Genomic DNA, 26,474 nt, shown 5'->3' on the forward strand with positions numbered 1-26,474 from the left:
AAGTATTCCTCACTTGGGGGCTCTTTTCGAATTCAGTAGTTCAAGACCAAGCGGCTAAAGTACACAGAGACAATGGAATAAAACCTCAGATTAGAAGACGAATGACTCAGATGAGTTCCTGTATCTGGGAGTGCTAGTTAAGCAAACAAAATGGTCTGGAACAAATGATTATTGTAACTCAGGAAGCTAAGGAAAAAATGCAACCGGCTCCCCAGGGTCTTCCTTTTCCTCGGCCTCTTCCACTCTCCCACTCCCAGCCCAGGCCGTATCCGAGCCCTCCGTACCCACCCCGAAGTCCCTGCAGCAGGGCGGGAGGGTTAGCTGAGCCGGTCCCCCGCCTGCCCGCTGACCGAAGGAGACAGCGGGAAGGCTCCGAGCCCGCCCCCTGCCAGGCCGCCAGCCAATGGGCGCCTGTGGGGACTGTGGCGCTGTGTCCCATTGGCTGCCAAGCTACGTGCATAAGAAAGGGAGAGAGAGGCAGGCCCGGCAGCATTGTTATCTTAAGACACTCAGCTGCTGTCGGAGTCTGCAGGTGACACTGCTTAGGTGCGGAGCGCGGAGTCCGAGGGGGACGCGCGGCTGCAGCCGGGGCTGGAAACCGCCTGCCTCGGAAGCTGCTGGCGGCGGCCGGGGAAGCGCCTCCGCTGCGCCGGAGCATCCCGTTCGCCCTGGCCCGGGGATGGGCACCTGCCGTGCGGAGCGAGTGCGGGGACAGGTCGGCGGGCAGCCGAGCGAGCGCTGAAGCCGGAGGAACGGGCTTTGCCTATGTGCGAGGCAGTGATTTCGGGAGAGAGAGAGGGCGGGTGAATCCCTGCAGAGTTGCAAGGAAGGCGAGATCTTGGGTTCCTCTTCGGTGGAGGGACAGGGGACTCCCCGGTTGGGTGTCGCGCTTTCCTTCCCTCTCCGCCCCGCGTGCACCCGGACCCAGCGCCGAAGCCCCACTTCGAACCTGCTTTGGGTGCCTGGGATCCCGGCTGCTCAGCGGGAAGGCAGCCGGCTAGTGGTCTAGCAGCGGCAGCGGCGGCAAAGCGGGGAGCAAGAGAATTCGCAAAGAGACTCCCCTTCCCTCTCACAAGCTGAAGGGGAGGCATTCGCGTTTCCCCAAATGAGAAAGAGGCACCAGAAATCATGAAGTAGAAACTTTGGAAAGCTGCCACTGGAGATGTTGCACAAAAACCTGGAATCTTTTAGGAGTCTCCTGCCAGTCGGCGGAGGTTTGGGGAGCAGCTGATACAGCCAGGAGGGCTCTTGCAAGGATCCAAGGTAACAGTGCAGGGTTGGGGTGGTTTTCCCTCTGTCCCCTGTTCGTTGTTCTTTTGGTGTGTCGCTTGGCAAGGGGGTCATTTGCCCTCTAACCCTGTTGCCCTGGCGTCCGGCAGTTGCAGGCAGAGGGAAGGATCCCATCTCATAGTTTGTTTGGCGGGGCTGAGCGGTGCTTTTGGAGGTGTCACTGGAGAGATGGCCCTGTTCCTGCTTCATGGTGTCGCATGGCTGTCACAGGGCTTGGGCACTCTGCCTGACCTATATTGCTTTTGCCTGCTTTAAGTCCTCAAAGTTGGTGCAACTCCCATTAGCTCCGGAAAACCCAACCGGGCTGCATAATCGCAGAAAATGACGAGGACCCCTGCCTGCCTGGCAGACTGTCTGCAGTTCATTATGCTTGAGAAGGACCCCGAAGAGCCGAGGTCATGCTGTGTGATACGGAGATGAACATAGATGCTCACATGTTCATACAGCTTCATGACATGTCTGCAGAGGCCCGTCTCTTTCTCCCAGGCACATGCAGCTAAGAAAATAATTTCTGAAGAGTGAGCCCCATGGGTGGCAAATCGTCTCCCCAGGGTGGTGGCAGGAGCCCATTGATTGAGTTGGGGCTGGCTGCACATTGGAAGGCGGAGTGTGCTGAAACTATCCAGCCATCTCCGTGATGGTCTGGATGCACCGTCTGGCGCTGCCTGTGGTTGTGTGTGTGCGCCTGTGCTCACAGCTGTATGCAGGAAGCGGGCTGCCGACAGAACCATGCATGTGCAGCTCTCTGCCCGGGCCCCAGACGCTGAAGTGCTCCTTCCTCGTAGGAACCTGAACTTGGGGGCTGCTGTTCCAGCCCAGAGGAGTTTTCTCCTCACCAAGCAGTCCCTCTGCCTGGTACATATTTATCCAGGGTATATAGACCTGAGCCAAATGTTAACTAATAACCAAGCCAATGCACTGTAATGTGATTGATCAGACCCCTCCAGGAAGAACTGTGTGTGTGTGCTCTTCCCAGCCCTGGGAGCCGGTGCCCTGAGCAGAAAGAAATGTATTGTGAAAAGGAGAGCAATTAAAACAGCCTGCTTATAGCTGGTCATCTGGGCCTCATCCAGCAGGGACAGTGATCTGTCAGCACAGACCATCAGGAGGTGAAAAGGCACACTGTCAGTCCGGCATCCCTGTCCTTCTGCAGGCACGGGCATGTGGGAGGGACACTCTGACCATGCTCCCTCTCGAATGCATGCAATGCCAGTGTTAACCCAGCAGCTCAAGTATTTTACAGAATCCCCTGGGGGGCAGTCTGATGACATCAGGCGATAGCAGAGGGATGCTGGAGTTGGTGTCTTTTCCCTTTCGACTTCACACAGTTGTGGGTATGTTATTTGTTTAAGGCAGGACTCCCGGAGTTCCCTCTCAGCCAGAATAAGTTGCTTTGCAGCCTTGGGGGCATGACCGAGCCACGCTCCCACTTGATCCCGGAACCTTACCGATGTCACTGCTGCTGCCTACCTTGGGGAACGATGCCCGCTTGGCTTCTGGAGGAGGGATGGGATTGGGGCCCTGTACAGAGCATGGATACCGTGAGATGTTTGGGGAAAAGGGAGCACATGTCAGGCCGTGCGCTTCCCTGCTGGAGGGCAGCTGCTCCCCCGGGGTTTGACAGGTGGGCTGCAGCCATGGAGAAGACAGAAACATCCCTGGCTCTGGCTTCTCCCTCCTCAGCCAAAACGGGGCCAGCTTTGGCTCCCAGAATGGGGCGATGTGTGCTGCAGTGTGGGCACCAGAGGAGGAGAGGAGGGAAGGGCTGAGGAGGGAGGGGCAAACCTGCGCTGGTAGCCCTGGGCCAGTCTCAAGGCTGGGGAGCATCTGCTCCTCTCTGGCCCTTAAAGATCATCCTCTGGGTGCTCCTTTATGGCCTCCTAACAGGTTGTTTACCGAGCAAGGCCAGAGGGCACAGAACGTCCCTGCGTCATCAGCTCCTTCTGATCCCCTCTCCCCAGGCACAAGCTAGCCGCTGGGGAGCGTCACATTAAAGAGATCCCCTCCTCCCCGACAGGCTCCCAGATCCCTCCCCGGCTCACAAACAAGAGGTAATCTGGAGGGATGGAGACATCTGCGTGGGCACTTTCTGCTGACTGGGATGCTTAGTGTTGAGGTTTCCTGCTTAGTGGTTTGTTTTTCCCACTGTTGCAATGTATTTTTGGCAATTCAACTCTCTCTTAAATAAGACCTTGTCTACATTTTATAACGACATCCTTTTCCAAAGGGCTGGGAGCATTGTAGGGAGCTCACCTAATTAATCCTCACATGGCTTATTGTCTCATTAATCTTTGATTACCCTAAGAAGTAGAGCTAGAATGATTCTAGCCTCCTTCTTGGAAAAGCAAGGGCAGAGGACTCTGGGGATGGTGACCCAACTGCTTTTACTCAGGGCCACAGGGCAATGAAGGGAATGTAGGGGGTGGGGGTGGGGTCTCTTCACTGCTAAAGCAGCCCCAGGCTCCAGGACTTCTTTTAAGGACTGACTTAATCTGGCAACTGTGAGGTGGTTCGGTTTCTCTGTCCTCTGCAGGAACAGGAGGTTTCAGGGACAGACAGCTTCTCCTGTGGCACTGGCCTCGGGGCCCTGAGGGGCACACCTTGCCTTTGCCCTCAGTGATCTTCCAGTCTGGTTAGGAAAACCAGGATTTCATCTGGGAAAAGGCAAATGGCAATCTACATTCTAAGCAGCCATTCAATAGCAGAGATTCTTGAGGCTGACCTAATTAATCTGCAATTGATTTGTCCGGATAATGAGAGCTATCTATCAGTCTTGCAAGGAGGGATCATTTGTATTGTGCCGAGAGAGGCAGGGTGGTGGTGGACTGGGATTTGTTGGGAAAGGGAGAAAAAGGGAAAGGGTGCCAGCTGGCAGAGATGCTGAGGGTAGCACAAGTTGCAAGGGCTGGATCTCGTGATGGGGGCGGGGCCCGTTACCCTTTGCCACCTCTCCACTTGCCTCCTGGAAAGACCCTACACGTGGGTTGATTATTTGAAGCACATATTGGCCCAGAGGAAGCTGCTCCTCAGAGTAGACAGAGGACTGAAATGTTGGATGTCTCACTAGGCATTGAAAATGACCTAGCCTTCCATCCGCTCTCAACAAGCCTAAGTCCGCTCTCAACAAGCCTAAGTACATTAGGGGAAAAACAGAGCTCAAGGTCAGAGAGCTTAGCAATACCTTATAAAAAAAAAACTGGATGAAGACATGGAGGGCATGCAAGCAAATTGCAAGAGGACAGGAGAAAAATCTTCTCGTATTTTAGAGGCAGACTCTCCTAAGAGAGAACTTTGCTTTTCTTCCATTTCCTGTCTCCCCATCCAAAAGTCCCTGTTGGGGTTTACTTAGAGCTGTCAAAATGCCAAAGCCCTTAGGCATTTCGCACTGAGCAGGAGATTTTCAGTCTTAAGATTCTCGAGCATGCCCATGTACATAACCTCTTGCCTCCCTCCTCTTCTCCTTTTAATAAAACATGCGCCGTAGCAGTCACAAAGGAGGAGACCACAGAAAGCAGAGGGGTGGGGTGCTGGATTGCCTGCAGCTGTACCACGGGTACCACGCCTGCTCCACTGAGCAGCAGAGGGGAGAGGCGGTCCGCCAGCCTGGGCAGCCCAAGGAGGGCCCAAGGGCTGCAGACCTCCAGGGGATGGCTGTGACCGGTCAGCCATACTTATTTGCTCCATCAGTGAGCCCAGTCTCCTGGAGGGAAGGTCAAGGGAAAGCGCAGGTCCTGGGAGAGAACTGGTGGGGCAACCACCCTATTCATTGGCCTTCATGGGGTTTGAGACACCTGTTCACCCAGCATGTCCCTGGCTGCTGGGCGGCCCCACTCCAACATGGAGGAAGTCCCTAACAGGCACTGACAGTGGAATGGCTTGCCTAAAGTCACATCCTATTTGCTCCAGATCAAGAGGAAAGTCCCCAAGAATCCAGTCTGATTGCTTGGTCCCAGGAGTTTGCCCCGGGGACAAGTCCTGAGGGACGTGTACTTGTTCTTGAAAACCCTCCACTAAGCCTTGTTCTGGTCTTAAATGACCACGCAGCTGGAGAGCGGGGCCTCCACCTTTTTTCTTTATTATTTGGGAGTATCCGGGGCCATGTTTGGGGGCTAAGACAGATCCAGGCCCCAGGGTGTGGTTAGTGACTGTGGCTAAAGCCGCTTCTCCTTAGGAGTGAAGAGGTTGTCACTCAGAGTTATGCCTCGGACCTGCAGAGGCAGGTCTCGTCCGACCAATTAGGATGTAGTTTGATCTCTCCTGAAATTGTCACTCTGCCATGCAGATGGGAGTAAAGTTGAGTAACGTGAAGACAGCGTGGAATCTTTAACAGCCACTTCCATCGTTGCTTTTACTGAAGCTCCCATGAATTGCAAATATTTTGGGAGTGGCTTGAGCAAAGGATGTGGGCAGCCTGATACCCCACAGCACTGAGCTCTGGTGGCTCTGTGCTGCCGAGACACTGGCCACCAGCCCCCACGTGGAGCTTGGACACTTGAAAGTGTGCTGTCAGTGTAAAACACACAATGAATTTTGAAGACATCGTTAGAAAGAAAAAGAAGAAGAAGCCCTGACTGGTGTGGCTCAGTGGACTGAGTGCTAGACTGTGAACCAAAGTGTCGCAGGTTCGATTCCCAGTCAGGGCACATGCCTGGGTTGCAGGCTAGGTCCTTAGTAGGGCACAGGTGAGAGGCAACCACACACTGATGTATCGCCCCCTTTCTCCTTTTCTTCCCCTCTCTCTAAAAGTAATAAATAAATAAACTCTTTTTAAAAATAAGTAGAAATTAAAAAATAAAAGAAAGAAAATATCTCATCAGTAATTTTTAAATATTGTTTCCATCTTAAAATGGTTGGATTAAATAAAATATACCAAGATTAGTTTCATCCATCTCTTTTTACTCTTTAACGGGGGTCCTGGGAAAGTTAAATCATGTATGCGCCTAGAATTATTTATCTTTTCGACAGTGCTGGTCTAGGCCCTGCAGAGGCATGAGTCAGGAGGAGCCAGAGGCATGGGGAGAGAGAACGCGGTGGGAGGGATGACACCTGAAGTCCAAGGCCAAGGCGGCCACAGGTAGCTTACACTGGCTCGGACCTGAGGGACCTCATCAGCTCCCTGGGCCCACCCAAAGCATTCAAGGAGCATCGCAGCTGTCATTTCACATGCAAACAACCAGTAGGTAGGCTGACCTGGTCCCTTCATCCTCATATTTTTGCATTTCTGCCTGACAGTCGAAATAACCAAATAACTTATCTGTAGGGTTTCACTCCAAAGTGTGAGGACACAATAGTTCGGATGAGCCAGGTGTGTCTGATTTTCTAATCCCCTTTTCCCTTCTCATCTGCCACATTATCATCTTCCCTTCTGAGAGCTCTCCTTCAAAGCAGACATACAGACAGTGTGTGTGTGTGTGTGTGTGTGTGTGTGTGCGCACAGCGGAGGGGCAGGGGGTGGGGGAGGTGGGCAGGGGGGCCAAAGACAGACATGCTACCCGTGTTCAAGGTTCTTCTGTGGGCCCATCAGCCAGCAGAATGGGGAGAAGACATCCTGACTGAACTGTATTTAACAATTACAGACTTGAACATTGCCATTCACTCATTATTATTACTGGTTGCAATAAGGTTTGTCCATAACCTGGGATTCTCAACTTGGCCAGCATTCCACAGTTTACAAAACGCTTCATGCGCTTTCTGTCAGCTGGGTCTCACAACACCCCTGTGGAAGGGTTGATATAGCCACTCAAAGTTTTCCGTGCTCTGTCCCCAAGGTCTCCGTAACCTCGTCCTTCTAATCCTTCTCTCTGTGTGCACTTTGTTCAGTCTTGCTCATCAAACCGGTCTGCTTGTTGTTCCCCAATGCTAACTATGTGAAGTGGCGTCATTGCCTCTCTGAGCCCACGTCTCATCATCTATAAAATAAAAAATACTAATGTCCTGTCTTTCCAAGTGTTGTTTTCAATGTTAACTGAGATAAAAAACACACAGGGCCAACACAGTTCCAGGTACACGGTAGATACTCCAAAAATGTCAACATCCTTTCTTACCCAAGGTCTTAACTTCGATATCGCCAAGATTAAAATGTCCAAAGGTGAACTCATTATGCACCAATGTAAACTGACTCCCTCCTCCAAGGTCCCAACCAAAGCCCCAGAAGCACAATTCAGAAATAGGGGTGGTCCTGGGCCCCACTTTCTCTCACATGGCCCCTCACAGGCAATCGATCCCCGGGACCTGAGAAGGTTCACCTTCTGGCGGTTCCTCAGAGCCACACCCCACCCGCTCTTTCATCGGGGTCTCTCCCTTCTCACCTGGACTTGCCCAACACCTGGTCACCCGGTTTCCTCCCTGGAGGGCTGGCCAGTCCAGCCTCCTCCTTGCAGTGAGGCTGATCTTGGTAACTGTGACCGTGCTTCCCTCTCGTCCTGACTCTCCAGTGACTCCCACTGCTGTCGCAATGACATCCCAACTCCTGAGCACGGCAAACAGGACAGTCTCCATGCGCTGGCCTCTGCTTGCATCTCCTCACTTCCCCTTCTCTTCTGCGACCTGAAGCAGCGGGCAGCTCCCTGGACACTTCAGGGAGGTGGGTGTGCTGTGTCATTTACCTGCAGAACCTCCCCCTGCCCCACTCTCTGTTTCCTGAGGGTTACTGAGCTTCAAGATTCTAAAGATCATCTCCTCCGTGAAGACTTCCCTGGGACTCTGGGACAGAATTAATCGCCTTCCTCTCTGTACTCCCACGCATCTGACGGAACCCTGTGTCCACCACACCGTAACGACTGTTTCCTGTGGCTGTCTCCGGTACGAGGTTATGTACCGGAGGCAGGCTGGGGTCTAGGGAACAAGACACAGTTCTCAGGAAATAAAGATTCAACATGATTATAATAAGTATGTGCCAGGGACTCTTGGGCACTGGGGGTCCAACAGTGAACAGCAGACAAAAACCCTGCCATCAAGTGGCTCAATTCTAGAGGGAAGTTAGGCTGATAATCACAAGAATGATTATTATTAACATTGCTGATTATAGCACACACTTGAATAGTACTTCTGTGCCAGGCATTGTACTGACAGGTTTTAGGTGCATTAACCAGTGACTTCACCGAATGTTGCTGTAATTCCCATTGTAATGAACCCTCTACTTGCGTCTTGAAGACAATGAGTTGGAGGCCCAGATAGGTGGCAGAATTTGGGCAAGGCCGCACAGTAGGAAGTGCGTAGCTGGCATTCTAACCTGGCTTAGCCAGGGAGTCAATACTGCCTATTACTACAGTATCCAGAGAAACGAGCATGGGAACAAAGAAATGAATGAGAGAATTTAAGATGATTAAACTAAGGTATGGCAGGAGAGGGTGACTGAGGCAGCGATCAGGAAAGGCTTCTTCTAGGAAGGAACTTTTACATCAAGGCCCGACCTGTCCACTGGGGAAGGGAGAAGTCATCCCAGGGTGTGGGAGAGGGTCTGGGGTTTGGAGCAGAGGAACCGTGCACTTGGTGCAACCATGGCTCTCGCTGCATGACCTCTGCCCCTGACCATGGGAGGGACCAGACTTGAGCCCAGGTGACCCTGGGCAGCAGCAAACTGTCTGAATGTCCTCAGACCTCTCCCCCAGCAGTCCACTTGTCCCTTCAGTTCTGTGGGGCTAGGACATATCTTACAAGTCACCTGGTTTGCTCTCCACAGAGGTAGACAGTGCACACACACACACACACACACACACGTACCCACGTCCCCGCTCTGGTGAATCACTACATTTTACTCCTGTCCTGGGGAAGACACGTCACTCAGAACCTTAGGGAAGGGACAGGGACGGGCACAGGCACAGCAAACAGGCCGGAGACAACTCAGAGACATGCGCAAAAGAGGAACGAAAAATTATTTCTTAACAAGATGAGAAATGAATGGGACTTGAGGGAAAACGGAAATTTGTTCAGGAGGGACGCACAGAAGGGGGCGCTCCTGAGGTGCTGGCCGTTCTGGTTTTGACCAGATGGTAGTTTGTGCTATAACTTTCCATCTATAGCTACAGAAATGTACATGTACACACACACATAGGCACCTATACACACATGCCTCACCACGTGTATATGCACAATACCCATTATCTTCTCTATGAATATTTCTCATAATAAGATTAAAAAAGAAACCATTTGGATAGCAGGTAAAACAGGTAGGGTAGCTTCATACATATTTAATATCTATTCAAAGCCTGCTCTATGATAAAAACTGTTCATTTTTACTTAGATTATCTGTATCTAGTTTTTATCACAACCCTATGAAGTAAGTGTCATTCTCGTGTACAGACTGACATCACGGAAGACAAGCACAGAGGGGCCAACGTTCCGAGTCTGCAGGAAGCACTGAGAATCAGCAAGGTGCGGACAAAAGGCTGCTGACCTCTGGGTCAAACGAACTTGGGCTTCAGTTTAGTCTAGTCCCTTACTGTGTGACCTTGGATATATTATACAACCTCTCTGAACTTCAATGTCCCCTCTAATGAGATGAAAAGTAATCCCTTATCTTGTCCAAGCATCATGAAGATTAGAAAAAAATGATTTAGAAATTTCAGCAAAGTTACCTGCTCCATGATGGGCACTCAGGAAATGGCAGCTGATGACTTGTGTCCCCAAGTATGAAAGCTCGTAGGACACCGACCTCCACGGAGAGCAAGGACAGCGTTTAGCTGTGCTCGGAGTCAGGTAGTGGCTTCAGTCCATGCCGGTGATGCCAGTGAATCAGGCTGTTCCCGGCCCTCGTCACCATAGGCCAGGCACCACTCGAGGTTTGCAGGCACCATCTCATTTAATCATCGAACAACCCTCTGAGAAGGGTTGTGAGCATCTGTGGATAGACGAGGAAATTAAAGTTCAGGGAGATTAAGTAACTGACCTGAGGTCACGTGACGGGGAAGAGGCGGAGCTCAGAGGTGAACCCAGGTTTGTCAGATCCCAAACCACACGCTCTTCAATATTGGGCTTTGCACTGTGATCACTGTGTTTAGGTCATGCCCAAGGGTAGGGCACCTTTGTGGTCAAGGTCAGGGTAACTGCTCCCAAGCTAGGGCTGCCTCAGTCAGGAGTGGGCTGCAGGCCCTGGGTAGACACCTCGAGGGATTTCCAGGACAGGCCATGGGGGTTGGCGCCTGTTCAGAAACGCTGCCAGCTTCAAGTGCCGTGCTGTACACGCTGGGTACCGAGTATCTGTGGGCTGAGTGTTTCAAGTGCCTCTGCTTCTGAATACAGGTGTGTTCCTTTTTCAAAAGAGCAGGCTTTCAAAACAAAATCAGATTTGAGTGTCCTTCAGCTTGGAGGCAAAGTTTTCCCTGAATTACACAAGAATGTCTATTAGCAGTGGTTTTTAACCTTTTACAAAAGCAGTAGATAAATAAACCCTTACTTAGAACCCCAACATATGAAGCAGATGAAAGCAGACCTCCCTGGTGGCCGTGGCCCCAGGGGGGCCTGGAGCTCCCCTGCAGGTCACTTCTCCTTCCTCACCCACAAGTCGTCCCTGAGTCGCCTTCTGGGAACCTAGAAGTTGTTCCAGACACATGGGAACCCACCATCCTCCAGAATTCCTTTAGAAAGCAAGACTTGAGGTTGGTTTCAAATAACAGGTGACATGCCACACTGATTTCAAACTAAGCTTCTCACCAACCACCACACACCTGTGAAGTTCAGTGCACTCGGGACAAATCGCTGTTGTCCCCCTTTGTTCTCAGTGGGTGAGGATGCGTGAAATTCAGTGCAGGAGAGGAAACCCTGGCTGTGTGGCCTGAGCCATGTAGCTCAGCGGTAAAATTATAGTCAGTCCTAACTACGCCCTGTGACGTAGATATGATGAGGCCCATTGTGAAGATGAGAAAAGCTAAGTGGAGAGAGGGTAAGTCAACTTTCCAAGACCTCACAGCTCGTGAGCAGTGGAGGTGGGATGGGTGAGAGAGCCAGGGTCTCTTTAAGCGTGCACTGGGAGCGACGGCGCCTCTCTCCAAGTGATGTACTTTTACTTTTTCCAATACTGCTCTGTTGTAAGATTTGACAGAAAAATTCCCCGTGGACCCTCTGTCTTTCCAAGACTCTGCTTTTACAGGGCACTAAGGTCTCCCCAGACCCAGGCTGTGGTCTGTGGCTGCCCCTTCTTTGTCCTCAACCTCAGGGACATCCTGGCCATCAGCATCCAGCCCCAGTGGCCAGTGGACCTTGGGGATTAGGTGACCCTGCCCCACCGCACCCTGTGCAGCATCCGGTTTGCTAGGCTGCGGGTCTGGAATGGCGACTGGAGAGGGTGGAGACTCTCGCTCAGTGGCAGTCTGGGAGCCTGGAGATGGGGACAGGCAGTTTTGAACCCCCTCCCAGCCCCCGCCCAGTTTTCAGCAGTTCAGCGTACTCTAAATAAGCAGTTGGTCAGGGGCAGGGAGGGCGGATGAGCAGTGTTCACAGGTGATGGGGTCCCGGGGGCTCCATGCACCTGCCTCTGTCCCTTTCCAAAAATGTTAGCTCTTTGGGATTAGAGCCCTTGGGGATAACAGCAAGGTCAGCATCCTTCTGAAACCTCGGGCGCTGGAGACCCCTAGAGGCCAAAGGCTGTGTTACATGCCTCCTGGCCGCGGAGGCGCTGTCAAGGTTCTCAGAGGAGGTTGCTGAGGGGTGGCTGGTACCTTTCCTAAAACCCTTGCTTATAAATGAAGTCCCGGCAGGCTGCACAGGGACAAGGACAGACGTGTGTGTGCACGTGTGTGTGACACAGAAGCAATGCTGTGGTCCTCCCTCCCTCCCTCCCTGCTGACCCCTTCTCCCCTTGAACGTCAGCACCCTGCCGTTGCCAGTCCCACCCACCTCTGCAGCCACCCAAAGTCAGCCCTCCCCACCACTGCCATCAAAATGATATCTTTCCCTCTCAGTAAGCTGACCAACTAATTGGTGCTGAAGTATTCATGACTAATAACGATTTGATACGCTGCCCTCTCAATTAACACTCCAGCAGCTAGAAAGAGAAACCCACAGATTTTTAGGCCAAATAGGAGACTTGTGTTCTTCCCTCTTGAGAGGAACCATAAGCCCCTCAAAACTCACTAGGAAGACAGCTGCCCATTCAGGGCCGGCGCTGCCCCATGCTGAGCTGAGCGACGTGGGGAGGCGCTGGGTGGGAGCAGGCAGACCCTCCCCAGAAGGCTGCTCTAACCCATGGCCTTCCAGACAATGCCTTGGGCCGGTGGGAAAAGAACACAGGAGGCCCCGTGTGCCCACCCCCTCCAAAGCTCCACGGGGCTTATCTGACTGAGACCTGAGGCCTTTGAGTCCCTGACAGCACACAAGGACCCTCATCGAGAGGAGAAGCCTGGCATGCAAGGACACATAGTGGCTCCCCCTGTGGTCTAACGGGCTTTGGCTGACACAAAAGATGGCCTTGTCACCCAGAGAACAGGCTCAGGGAGGATTAACCTGGGTTCAAGCGTTCAGCAAGCTCTGCCAGGTGCTTAGCTATGCAAGCCTCAGGTTCCGCATCCGTCAAATGGACATAATAAACCTTGTGTCATGGGATCATTTTGGATACGAAAGGCAATCATGCATTATTAGCCTTCCCCATAATGCCTGGTGTAGGCAGAGTGGCTCCATAGGTAGCACTTGTTTTCCTCAATTATTTTACTGTTATGTTTATTATTTTTTTGCTCTATCGCAAACTCTGAGGGTAGAGTAGCTCCAAATACTGTCTTTATTATTTACAAGCAGGGGAATCGATCCAGCCTCCAAGGTGTGGCTGGTTTGGCAATGAACTAGATTTCTTTCCAGGAGACAGCAGAGTCTGAAGTATTTTTTTCCCCTCGGCTTGGTTCCCTTTAAATGTATCTCACAAATGCAGTGAGCGAAATGGATTTGGCAGTGACTTAAAAAGACTTAATGCATTTTGGAAAGAAAAAAAAAGGCCACAACAAAAACCGGTTTGTTTCTGTGATATATGGTTCGTGTGATATGACAAAAATCCACTTTTATGCTTAGGAAAATTGGCTAATTTTGAAACAGTTGACACATGCCATATGCATGCAGAGCAATGATAGATTTTGCGCAGGCAAACAGCAGAAGAGCACAGAGCCGGCGATAGATCTCGGTCGGGGTGGAACTCTTCCGTGGCAGGCGCGCTCCACCGAGGAGGGGGGAGCACAGTGGACGATGGCCTGCCGTGGCCTCAGGTGCTAGAATCAGATATTGGAGCAGAAAGATACCAACCACCAAGCTTGGGACACAGACACGGTGTTTCCGTGACCTGAGTGACGGGAGGTTGCGGAATGCACCCACAGAGTAAGCTTCGTGTGCAAGAACGTAATCATATAAACACGTTCTCTGGATCACTGATGAAACCAGGGCAAAGGAGGCGGAATTGTTGAGCCACCCTGATTTGGGGGGACTCCTAAACTTGGCCCATCATTCCTCTCAGTGGACACAGATGCTTTTTGGACTTCAAATGCTACTTCGAATGTCCTTGGATCGGACCCTCTGGTTCACAGCCCTGCATAAATCTGGGATGGGGGATCCCACACATGTTCAGTTATTGCTAGTTGGGGCCAAGAAAATACATGAGAAAATAAGATGCCGCAAAGTTTGCATATGAAACAAGAAGTGATTATTATACAAAGTTTAAGGCAGAGATAAGCCCTCTGGTACCTTGATGTTTCTCCTACGGTTCCTTTGCTCTCTCAGCTCCTCGTGTAGGTTAACCCGATGACCACCAGCCCTGTTACGGGCTAATGAGAAGCAATTCTACTTGACTCCTCAAAGGCTTTCTTTTATTTTATTTCTTTCGAGGCAATATTTAATTAGTGACTGCAGAGGGGAAAAGCTGAGTAGCTTAGAGAGGTTTTATGGTTCAGGTCTGCAGGACTCAGCAATTTGACGTCCTAATCCTGTTACTTCCCCCCTGAAACCCAACAGAGTCAGCAGGGCTGGGGTTTTCTCTTTCCACACCTCATCTAGCTATGAGGTCTCCTTTCCCCTTACTTCCCACTCTTATCCTTTGCTTCCTTGACATCTTTGCCCTGTTTCCTGCTGCATTTTATTTTGGAGATCAAAACACAAAACAGAACAAAAGCTGCTATCTGGGTGGGTCCTTTGCGACTGAGCCATTTCCAGAGAAATTAATTCTCCCTCTCCCTACTTTGATTCGCAGCATAAATGCTCTGTAACCCTTGTAAACTTGACTACTAAGGAGACTGCCTTCAAGGTCCTACAGTGATGCTTTGCCAGAGACTAGGCCGTGTCCCTGGGTCCCTTTTTCATTACAGACTCTAAACACCTTGAAGGCAGGATTGGAGCCTTATTTGTCCTCCTGTTCTGTGTGCCCTGACATGCTACCTAGCCTCGGGGACACTTGCCAGGCTTAGGCAGTTAAACAAACCTCACCAGAGCACCCTCTTTTCATTACAATATGGGTTTTTCCGGAGTTGACAAGTTATCTTTCCAATGAAGGAACATTTAGCATTCAGTATTTCAAATGTAAAGAATTCCACAATTAGGGAAGTGTTTTCTTCCACGCAGTGGTTCTCAAAATTCCGTGTGCACCTGGGGAGCTTGTTAAAATGCAGACTCTTCAGTCCCTCCTTCAGAGAGTCGGATTCTGCAGGTCTTGCGTAAAATGCAGAAAACTGCCGTTTAAGAGCAGGTGATATAAAAAAAGACCACACTTTGAGAAACACCATTTTAAGGCCAATTCAAGTTCAATGTTACCCAACTCAGTTTGGTAGACTAATAGTGGCTTTTAAGTGGTTAACGAATGTCATGAAGAACATAAAAGGTATGAGCTTGGAGAAAGTCGGGGGACTTGCTTCCCCTCCCCCACCTCCACTTGGATGACTGGGGGTTTACAAGGCCCTGAGAAGGGCAGAGGGCCCGAAAAGTCCTGCAGTAAAGAAACACGTTTTAACTTTGTTCAACTACATATTTTCAATATGTCTTGACCTGGTAGCTCTTTTTTATTTCATTTTACTTTATGGCTAAAACCCTATTCGATTGTGATGGATTTGGTAGGAGAAACACGGGCAGAAAGGTGTGGGTGGCACCTACTCGGCAAGAGGGTATTGCGGCAGCCCAGTTCTACTCTTACCCAATTTCCAAAGCAGACAGTGAAGCAAGTGAGGGTGGTGTTGGCGGAAATCACTCACCAGGGGGGAGAGTTGATAGTCTGGGGAAGTGTTTGCTATGTTAGCCATCAAAAGCTAAGCATTTCATCTTTACCAGGTACTAGGCGACATTTTTAATATGCATGAACTCATGTACTTCTCCAAATGACCCTGTGAGTCGGACACTCTTAGCGTACCCATTTCACAGAGGATGACGCTGAGAGACTGAGAGGCCAGTATCTGCTTGAGACCGTTGAGTTAGAAAGAGGGAGAGTGGAATCTGAGGCCAGGCCAACTGCTGCCAGCACCTGCCCTGTTAACTGCTCTACTCCAGGAGCGAGGTTCTGGAAATTTCTGCCAGGGAGGAATGGCAGCTCTAGAGGACATCACCTCCCCAGGTTACCTCCGGGCCCTGCCTTACATGAGGGCCTGGAGTCACTGCCCCTTATTCGTCAGGGAATTTATTATAAAAACTGTTGGAACCTCCAAAGAATTGTGCTGTGCTTAAACATGACATACGCTTGGCAAAACAATCCAAGACTCCTTCATGAAGAGGAATATTAGGTACTTATCACGTGCCTACTGAATCCCAAATCGGGCTGAGGATCTGGCGAGCCGGCTGACACCTTCATACGAGATGCAACAGCCTGGCCCTTGTCCCTGTGCCCCCACTCCCACCCCGCCCTGGTTCCTGAGCACGGAAGGTGTCCCTCAGGGGCTAGCCAGACAGGATGACACTATGGCAGTTTTGTCTTTTGGCAAGTTATTCCAATGCTTTAGTTCTCCGTTTCCTAATTTGAAAAAGAAGACAAGGAAAACCAATGATGCCTACATTGTTATAAGGAGCACATTCGCATGCACACGCGCTGAATATCCCAGCGTCGGGCTCAGGGAAGATATACTGAGCCTCTTGTACTGTCAGGGCCTGGGGATGACCCTGGGGATGACGTGGTGGCAAGAGGAGGTCTTTGCTTGTTGTACCTTCCAAGGTGCTAATGAGGAGATAACAGGAAGTTAAAGTTACCAGCCAGAGCAAGAGGGAGTTGAGGAAGGTACGGCTGGGTCCCACCACCCCTCCCCCCTGGCCTGGATCTTTTCCAAACTACAGGTGGGATGTGGGTCACTGGGACTTACAATCCAACCAGGATTCTTGGTCACTTTCACGCCCTTCTTTGTAAAACATGAATGATACCAGTTATGGGCACACACCACCAAGGAACTTGACATCCTCATCAATGAAAGTGGGAGGAGTGTCTCACGGCAACGGCAGAGGATTTCCCAGCCCTGGTTTCTGAAGAACTAACTCCCCATGTACCACGCACCATTGTAGATGCCCCATGAGTGTAAACCGCATGGCACAGTTGCCCCTTTTAAGCTGAGGTTTCGGCAAGTTTGTAAACAGGCTGCAGTCACACAAGAGGGAGAGGCAGAAGCTGAACGCCAGTCAGATTTGTGAAAGCCAAATCCCTGATTCTTCCTCCCAGACCCTGAGGAAAGGTACAGGACGAGAGAGAAGGCAGGAGGGACAACCGAGGACTGGCTCCTCCCTCGGTGCTGGAGACTTGGAAAGAGCCACTTCGAATCACACCACGATCTCTGCAAACCGGCCTTCCCCAGCACCCTCTCTCACACCCAGGTTCTGGGGTTCTCCTAAGTCAACTCTTTCCCGCCATCATAATTTGTGCCTCTCTCTCTTTTTAAAAAATCCTCACGCAAGGACATGCCTATTGATTTTTAGAGAGAGGGGAAGAGAAGGAGGAGAAGAGGAAGAGTAACACGGTGTGAGAAAGAAATGTCAGTCGGTTGCCTCTTTCTTATACATGCCCTGACCGAGGACCAAACCGGCAACTCAGGCATGTGCCCTGACCAGGAATCAAACCTGAGACCTTTCAGCTTAACAGATGATGCTCCAACCCACTGAGCCACACCGGTCAGAGCCATGCCCATCTCATAACACAAAATGCTTCGGTGCACCCAGGCTGATCAAGCAACCATCAGCCACCAGCTCCAGGAGCCCACGGAGAGAGCTAATTTTAGTCCGTGGCTACTTCTAAGGTCTTCCACTCCGAGCTTGTTCCTCCGGACACCCACCCCCTTGGCAGTAACGAGACTCGGTGGTAAATTCTTCCTTCCCAAACTAAGCCCGTACACTTACCAAACCAAGTTCTTCCTGTGCACTTTTCCTTTGGATCAGGACTCACACATCGTGAGCACAGGGTCAGAAACAGAGTGGGGATCAAGGATTCCTCTAGGACTTCCCAAGGAGCCTGGGCGATCAGCTGGTGAGAGGAGACGAGGAGGAGAGGTTATGGGAAGCAGACTTCATAAAGCCTTTCCTAACCAGCCCTGCGTAGAGTGCTGCCCCAACTCTACTCCTGGGGAGGAAGACATCCTCCATTCCACTTACTCAATCACATGCTAAGTGGTTAGTCTTGGACTCTGGGAACCAGGCTGGCCATGGATCTATGATTGTTGGTTGAAGCTGGGTGGTGGGTACAGAGGGGTTGATATCATGATTCTTTCCACTTTGTGTATGTTTGGGAAAGGTCTGTAACTAAAAGGATTTTATAAACCTTGCATTCTGGAGTGGAAATGTCTTCAGCTGGAAAATGTAGCACAATCATTTCTCGGTGTGTTGGTGGGAGCCAAGGATTTAAATTTTCTGAGCCTTTGGTTTTGTTTATCAATACGATGGAGATACTATCTATCCAAAGGAGTATTGTGGAAATTGAATGAAATGGTGAAATAAGGAATTTAGCACAATGACTGGCCCATAATAAGCACTGGATAAATAACAACTACCATTGTTGCTATTATTACCATTTTATCTCTGTTGTTAGTATCATTTTGTGAGTTTCTTATAGCAGGTATTGTAACTTATTGAGCTGTGTATTCATTCTATCTAGTTCAATTCCAAGTTTATATACCAAGAATAACAAATACTTATTGAGCTCCTCCAAGGAAGGTGCTAGGCATGTGTAAGGAGCCAGAGATAGAGCAGTGAGCTAAGTAGACAGAAAATAAGATCCCAGCCCTTACAGAGCTTATATTTTGGTGGGAGCAGACCAAAAAATTAAGCAAAATCATAATAAATGAGTTGTATTTTTTGTTAGAAGGTAGTAAGTGCTATGGGAAAAATATATAGTGGGGGAAATGGAAGCACTAGAGATTAAATTGGGTGATTAGGGTAGGACTCAATTAGGAAGTAACATTTGAGCAAAGACTGCAAGAAGGCAAGGAGGCGTGTTGGCCGGGTAGCTCCGTCGGTGAGAGCGTTACGCTGATCCGCCAAGGCTGCAGGTTCCATCCTCCGTCAGGACACACACGAGGGCAACAAAGGAACGCATAAATAAGTGGAACAACAAATCTCTCTCTGCCTTTCTCTCTCTCTCCCCCGTTCCTCTCGCTCTCTAAAATCAATAAACAAACATTTTAAAAAGAAGATGGGAAGGTGATCCACATGAATACCTGGAAAATTTTCCCAACAGTGGGAAGTTAATACATACATATATTGTCTAGCAACTACCCTGTGACATTCACTGATACCTATTTAATTCCAGTGTTACCATGTAGCTTCCAAGGTGTGTGTGTTTTATCCCAAGAGAGACCCCTTGGTTACGTGGCATATCACCCTTTGTATTCATGCTGGTCCACAGAGCTCCCTCCTCAATATTATGCTTGGGTTAGCAACTCAGCAATTGTTTACAGAAAATAAATGGACACTCATCCTTCCTAAGAACAACTTTTTAAGAGCAGAAATTGCAGTGTGTAGGTTTATAATAAAACCCACCTGTCACCTACACCTTTATAAAACACTCATCTTTTCCAAGTTTTGTTAGCTTGATGTTTTCAATTAAGCCAGCTCAGGAGGAAAAGCAAACTAATTGTAGGGAAATCTATAGCTCGAGAGAATGCCTGAAGAAATGAAAAGAGCCAAGATAGAGGAGGATAAGAGAGATACAAAACTCACGTCTAACTGCAACAGAACATTTACAAAGTCGTAACACAAATTAAGAATTGCAGTTATTCATTACGTGGCCTTAATTGAAAGCAACAGTTCCATTTAGATGTGAATCCAAAAATCTAAACAAATGGCCAAAGCACAAGTTAAGAAAGCTGAAAAAAAAGCTACCTGAAAAAAATTTTTTTCCCTATGATGCAGTCAGCAAGATTTTCTGCCATGGAGTTACAGTGAGACCTGTTTTCAATCAGGTCCATTTGGTGACTGAGTTCTTTAGTAACCAAACCTCCCAGGATGGGGTCCAAGACAGGCCTCTGGCCAAGGCCCGGGCACAGCAAAGGGGGGACAAGACGGGGAAGGAGTCATTTGGTTGCCCCGGTCTCTTCCAGAGAAGAACCACAGACAACGACACTCAATTACCTGCAGGCTTGTTACAGGGGCAACCAATCAGAGGCACTGATTTGTCCTCCTTTACACAGACCTGGCCTGTCTGGTGCTGGAGAATCTTTTGATTTTTTTTTCTCCCAGCAACTGTGTCACTATAAATGCCTCCCAACGTGGGGCCTAAGCAACACGAACCATTATTTTCAACAGAGGCCTCAACACCGCAACATGTTTTGCCCTCACGGAGCCGGATGATGCATCCGCCACTCCCCAGAGAAACTCTCACACGAGCAGGTTGTCTGTCTCCTGTCTCCTAAGGGAAGCTTATGCATAAACCATCGTGGTGTTAAGTCATGGGCATCAATAATTTCAGCTCGGCTGGAGAGGGAAAAGGAAAGGGGAGGATGGGGGACACTGATCACCCCACCAGGAGTCTCTCCATCAAGATTTGGGAGGGTCCTTGGAGCTCAGTAACAGGCGATGTGTCTGCAAGGGTCAACTCAATAGAAATGCCAGTTCTATCTTATTGTTCCCTTTCTGGAACTCAGTTGACAATGGACGGGAACAGGTACAATTCTGAGCTTCCTAAGGATGTTCCTATCTTTTGATCTCTGCTCTTCTGGGGCTGATTCCAAACTGGAAAGACAAGGGCAAGCTTCCTCCACACATAACTATGGATGCCTGACGCCCTGGGTGGGGGGAGGGGCCATTGCAAGTCTTTGGAATCAAGTCTCCCCTTGGGAGACTGAATACGCCAGGCTGGCCTCTCTCGTCTCTGTCTGGGTCTCCTCACCCACTTTTCCTCTCTGGATGGAATTATGTAGCATTAAAAAAAAAATGTCCTCTCAAGCCTATTTACCCATCTGTCCCTTAGATCTGTCCCAATCCTTCAACCTTCTTCTCTTCCACATACATTTCAAGTTTAGCTCTTTCTGCTTATGCCATAGCTCTCTCCGATCTCTTTCCCTTGTTCTCTGTCAGCAAAAATGTCTCTCTTCCCATCTCCCAAGCAGCCTACATGCCATCTGCCGAGGTTGGCAGGCTCCTGTTCTCTCCTCTTTCATCCGCGGTGGGAGTCAGTCAAGAAAAGCACGTGGGCCCCCTTGGAAGCAGCTGTGAGCAAACCGAACCCCTGTCGTGGGAAAAGAGCTTTGGGGCGCCTGGTTGGGTCTGGGTGACACACAGCATTGTGGTCGGAACAGACTCTGGGGACGGATGGCCTGGTTTCGGGGTGGGACCCCACTCTGCAGTGACGTGGTCGTGCGTGGCTCACGTCACAGAGCGAAGCTTCCTCGTAGACAGTGTAGTTAGGTGGTCACCATGCCTTCCTCTCTGGACTACAGTGAGGGTTAAATGAGAGTTTAGCACAATTGTCTGGCTCATTCATGTGAGCTCCTATGAAAATCCAGGGTCTGGCACAAAGAACACCCCTTTTTTATTACAAAATCTTTTATGACAAAATCATAAGCATGTCACTCTGCAACACAGCACTATCACACTCAAGCACACCATAGGACATTTTAGGTGAAATGTTCAAATGAAAACTATAAATTTTTATGCCTGTATTATTACCCAACCAAGCACACTCACACAGGCGTTGCCTCTGCCTGACCCTGTATCATCCCAGACCCAGGAGCAAAAGCCCAATGTCTCCCTCAGAGTCAAGAGAAGTCCCCGGCACCTTCCTGGTGAGGAGGGCTTCGGCTGTATCGTCCTTCATCCAGGCAGCGTGATCCCTGCAGGAAAGTATAACACCCCCATTGTCCCCCCTTTAGCCACAGAGGACCAGTTTACTAGCCCAGGATGTCATCACTGAAGAGCCCCGACACTTGTGTGCTGGCTGAACAAGTCGTCATCTTCATACAGAGCGTTTCTGGAGCTCAGATTCACAGTGCAGCCAGGGCTCACATCTGGAAGGCTTTCAAAGGGCGAGCTCTGTTACCCAGATCGAGCTTGTCCTCCGGGAAACACATTTCTAAAGACATTTCAAGTGAAACTGGATAAAACTCTGGAGAGTAGGAAGATGAGAACAGACCACAGTGGCTCGTAAGGACGCAAGACTTAATGGCCTGGTGGTCCCACTCTAAATCCCGTTCATTTGATTCATGTCTTTCACCTCTAATGAGGATACAGGAGACTCAGCCTGAAACGCCAAACGTTTCCAGTTCTCTGGCTGCATATTGTGAAACTGAAAATCTTCAGTGAATAACACTGACAGAGAGCAGGTCAATTTTTTTATGTTATATAAAATATGTCTTTCTTCTCATTTTTTCTTTCATGCATATCTTGGTTTAACCTTACATTAAAAAATAAAAAATTACAATGGAAGACCATCATCTTTCAAAGGGGTTTAAAAGTGGCATCAATCAATTGCAATAATGAAAATAATGGGGAAACAACTTTAACTGTGGGATTTCTGCTCACAGTAGAGCAATTACTCCAATAATTGGCATAATTGCTCCACTGTGAGCAGAGATAATAGGGGTCTCCTGCAAACCTCATTTCCTCTTATTACTTCCCACATTTGATTGAGATTCCTCACCAATCTTGTAAAGTTAGGAGTATTCTGATTTGAACCGTCTTTCAGGAGGAAAGCCTAGACCTGCCGCTGAGACGAGCCACCTGTAATCTGTAACTACCAGCCGGCTGCATGGGTCGTTACACCTCTCAGTACACTGGTGTGTGCCCACGTTGGCTGGGGGCGGATGGGCCTGGTAATTACCAAAGGATTAGTTTAAGAGGGAGGAAGGGATCTGCAGAAGCACAGGTGAGATTAGAGAGACCCACTGTGAAAGCTGCCTGGTCCCCCGCTTAGTCTAACTTATTTTTTCCCCTTATCCCACAGCCTGGGTCTGTGGGTGTATGTTGGTTTGTGGAGAGGAAATGAGTCCATCCAAGCTTGATTCTTATTAAGAACATCACTCATTTCCTGGTACAACTGAGTGTCAACTTTTATTACCACCACTGACCAGTGGCCAGACCTTGTGTTCGACTTTGGATTATTTATAGTGGTGAGTCTGAACATGCATTAATGCAATTCAAAGGCCACGTAAAACTTGCCTTTCCTAAGCCTTCCTGCAAATATCTCTTTGGAGCACTGAACAAGGGCAAAGGGGATCAGGTTTCACCTTGTCGGCCAACATGTGGGAATGAATGAGACATCAGTCAAAAATAAGGGAAACAAGCCAAGACCCTGAATAGCTTCAAAACAGACTCGATTTAGGACTATCCCAGGTTGAGCAGCCCAAGAATAACAGAACTTGGAGTGAATGGTGGGACCAGCCTACAAAGGCTGCAGGGCGATCCTGTCCCAATGGGTATAACTACCCTGTAGCAGCTAACTGCTGCCGGTGAATGATAACCCCACCTTAGCAACAGGCACTGACACCCCCCCAACAGCAAATCACACCCATGTGGGGTAGATGCGCCTCGGAAGAGGGAACCCACCTGTGCTGTGAGTCATGAACTGCTCTCGAGACCCATCTTGTGTCCATAGCCAGTGTGGTGAGGACAGGGGCCCAGCCCTCCCTTTCACCCTCCTCCTATAGGTTTCCATGATACGTGGGGATCTCAGTACAAACGGTTCCTTTCACCCGCCTGGAAGATGGAGTACAGTCAGTCGTAAGACAAGAGCATGACATGGGTGAAGGGAGGAGCCAGACCTTCTCGGTCACACTGTCTCCGTCACACTGTCATGTTTCCAAGGCTGTTTTGATGAACAATAATGAAGTCCTGCATTTGAGCTGTGACAAGCGATTTCCCAGACTGTGAGGAGGAGGAATGAGAGAGACAATTAGACAAAATCATCTGTGTTATCTTACTGAAAGCAAGTATCTTCCTCATGTTAATGGCATTTATAGGCTCCTTAGAGGTAATATTCCTGGATTGAGAGGGGCCGGTGCCCACAAGTGCCCAACAGGCACCTGTGGTAATTCAATTAGAAGAACCTTCAGGAGCCATATAATTGCACGAAATTCTTAGCGTCCCCTTTGTTGGGCAACTTAACAAACTGTGTTTATTTGTCTCTCTTTGCATGGGGAAGGAAATAAAAGTGTGTCCTTTCTTGAACTTGAGCCATGCCATGAAAGCATCCCTCAGGTAGAACTTCACAGTGCGACCTGAGCCATGTCCAGCATGTGCCCTCAACAAAGGTACGGGCTCTTCAGCAGCCATTGCTGGGCATTTACAGAATAGCATCGTGCTATGCTTGTCTTTCCCTTCACGTGGTGAAACTGTGTTTAAGAAGAATCAGCCTGCCAGTGCTGGAAGGGGACCCAGCTGTTGTCGAGTCCAACCACCTCATTTTATTCAGGAGGCAACTAAAGTTTAGGGAGGTAGCTTGTTCGAGGTCATAGAGCTAGTTATTGGCAAAGGCTACAACCTGAACCCAGGTCCCATTCTTTCTGGTCCATGACCCTGGACTTTGCCTTCTATGCTACTGTGGCAATAGAAATGCTGGTGTTAGGACTAGACAGGGACTGACGGGTGAAGAAGAAGCTAATGATGCTTATGAGGTATTTAGCTGTATATCTTATTGTTTGTATCATGCAGAAATGAAAACATGGACGTTCTTTATCTTCCATTGTTATTCAGTAGGAAAGCCATTTGAGGGTTTTTTGTTCATTTGTCTTTTATATTCTCTTTTTCCTGATAACATTTTTAAGGTAACTTGTAGGAAAGCAAATATCCCATTCCTCCCAGTCCCCTATAAACCTGTCCCTAATAATACGATCTTAGTCCTGCATCTTTCCATAAACAGATTATTTTACTTTGCTACGGTTTCAACTCACACAATTCAAAGAGGCTAGATCATGGGATTCTTTCTCCCAATGAAATGTTTCTGAGAACCCAGGTCCAGACTGAGGATGCTGCGTGACATCCCGGCTGCCACTTCTCCAGGACACCTGGGCTTCACATGGACAGTATCCCACAGAAGATGAGAAACACTCCTTTGCCTGAGGTCAGAAAAAGGGAGAAGACCCCTTCTTAATTTGTAGGCAAAACCTTCTGTCTAACCGTTTCATGTAGCCAATCTCCTTCGATCCCCTTTTGACTTTAATAAGCTTTCCCTTTCCCCTCTCTCCTGAACAGCCACCCATGACTGAGAAGATTTAACTCTCTCTCTATACAGAGAGGAAGGCCTCACCCATGTTTGCATACAGATAGAAAAGGTGGGACTATGAGGTGATGAGGCCTCGTGTGCATGTGAAGTGTGTACATCAGGACCTGCATTACTCAGCCCGATGGGGCGCCGATGGCTCCGTGAGAACTGGGGCGCAAATAGTCTTCAGCCACGTTGTGAGGCTCAACATTCTTTCAACGATACACTAATATTTAGTGCATTTGGGGGCACTCTTTTAAAGATAGCACCTTCTGGGCCTCATACCAAAATATTTCCAACTCTTTCATTCATTTGCTCATTGTTTCACCGCACTTCTCTCGGTCACTTACTGTAGGTCCGAGGAAATAACCATGCCCCCAGCATACAATGAAAAATGGCGTGCTCACCCTTCTTAAGGCACTTGTAGCCTGGGTTTTCCTGCAGGCATCTTGCTCTTCTCTCTTCTTTCTTATTTGTTATATTTGGTTCTAAGTGAGTTTTTAATCCGAACATATATTATTCGCTCACAGGGCAAATATTGGCCACCATTAATTATATTTATGAGAAGGTGCTTCAGGTTTAGAAGGCAGTGCCAAATGTATTTCTGGGTTACTGCCACATCCCTGGAATAAAACAGTGTACCTAAGGAACTCTTTGATGAGCAAAATGCTTGTTTGGGGTGTTTCAAGTTAGCATATTTAGCAAACAATTGCTATTATTTTATAGTCTAATTCTATGCCCTCACACTCCGAAGGGGCCCCTGGCAGACTTGTGAAGGGATGCCCTGACTCTTTCCAGATGCTTCTTCACCAGTGCCCGCTCCCGACCCCAGGGCACCAAGTCTCCCTGAGCTGGTTCTTACTCCATCTGGGCTGCAGTATCGGCTCTGCCACTCACTGGCTTCCTGCCTCCAGGCAAAACATTCCAGTCCTCCGAAGTGTCTTCAACTGTAGACCCGGCAAACTGGAGGATGCTGACTATGGGCAGAGTCAAGTCAAACCAGCACGCCTGCCCACATGTGGGGCAGGAAGTCAGGCCCTGGAAAGCCACTGGCAGAGAGCCGAGCTGATCTGGGGAGGCTGAGGAGCAACACAGAAGTCACTGGCCGGCCGTGGAACAGGGTGTGCCAAGAGCCCCGTGGAGAAAATGTCTGGCATCCAAGCCCTGGATGAACGGCAAAGACGGCCTGTAGGTAGCATTGGTGAAAAGAGATAGGCCAAGAGCCAAATGCTGGGCAGATGGCATTTTGCTGATGTGCTGCTTCTTTTAAAAGGGTTGGGTGTATACCCCCCTCCCTAGGCTGTTGCATTTGTAAAGAATAATGATACCTTCCTTACTGGGTTATTTTAAGATTTTGATGACACACCAAGTATGGAAGTGCTTTGAAAACTGTAAAGTGCTCTACAAATGCTAATTTCTCTATTTACCCCTTTTCAAAACTGCTCAAAGCTGGCAGTTTACATTGGGCTAAGAAAAGCAAATTCCTGGTGTGGGGTAGAAGCCTGATAATGTTGAATGGTTTGCACATTTTAATAGATTGCATGCTCCTAGCCCAGTTGTTTCACTGTATGTTACAGTCACCTAGTGAACTTGGAACCGTACCAGTGCCCAGGTTCTCTGCCCCGAGATT

At 49.3% G+C, this 26,474-nt stretch overlaps 1 protein-coding gene across 1 annotated transcript in view; it reads left to right on the plus strand.

The window, feature by feature from the left end:
• Positions 1 to 514: 514 nt before the first annotated feature.
• The window catches only part of BRINP2 (BMP/retinoic acid inducible neural specific 2), a 91,580-nt gene continuing 65,620 nt past the window's right edge, over positions 515 to 26,474 (plus strand). Inside the window, exon 1 of the mRNA XM_037145579.2 lies at positions 515 to 1,263. The gene's annotated coding sequence lies outside the window, so the exon portion shown is untranslated. The remainder of the gene's footprint in view (positions 1,264 to 26,474) is intronic.

Source organism: Artibeus jamaicensis, unplaced genomic scaffold, assembly GCF_021234435.1.
Source record: "Artibeus jamaicensis isolate MK-2021 breed Jamaican fruit bat unplaced genomic scaffold, CSHL_Jam_final contig_327, whole genome shotgun sequence".
Lineage (NCBI taxonomy): Eukaryota > Metazoa > Chordata > Mammalia > Chiroptera > Phyllostomidae > Artibeus > Artibeus jamaicensis.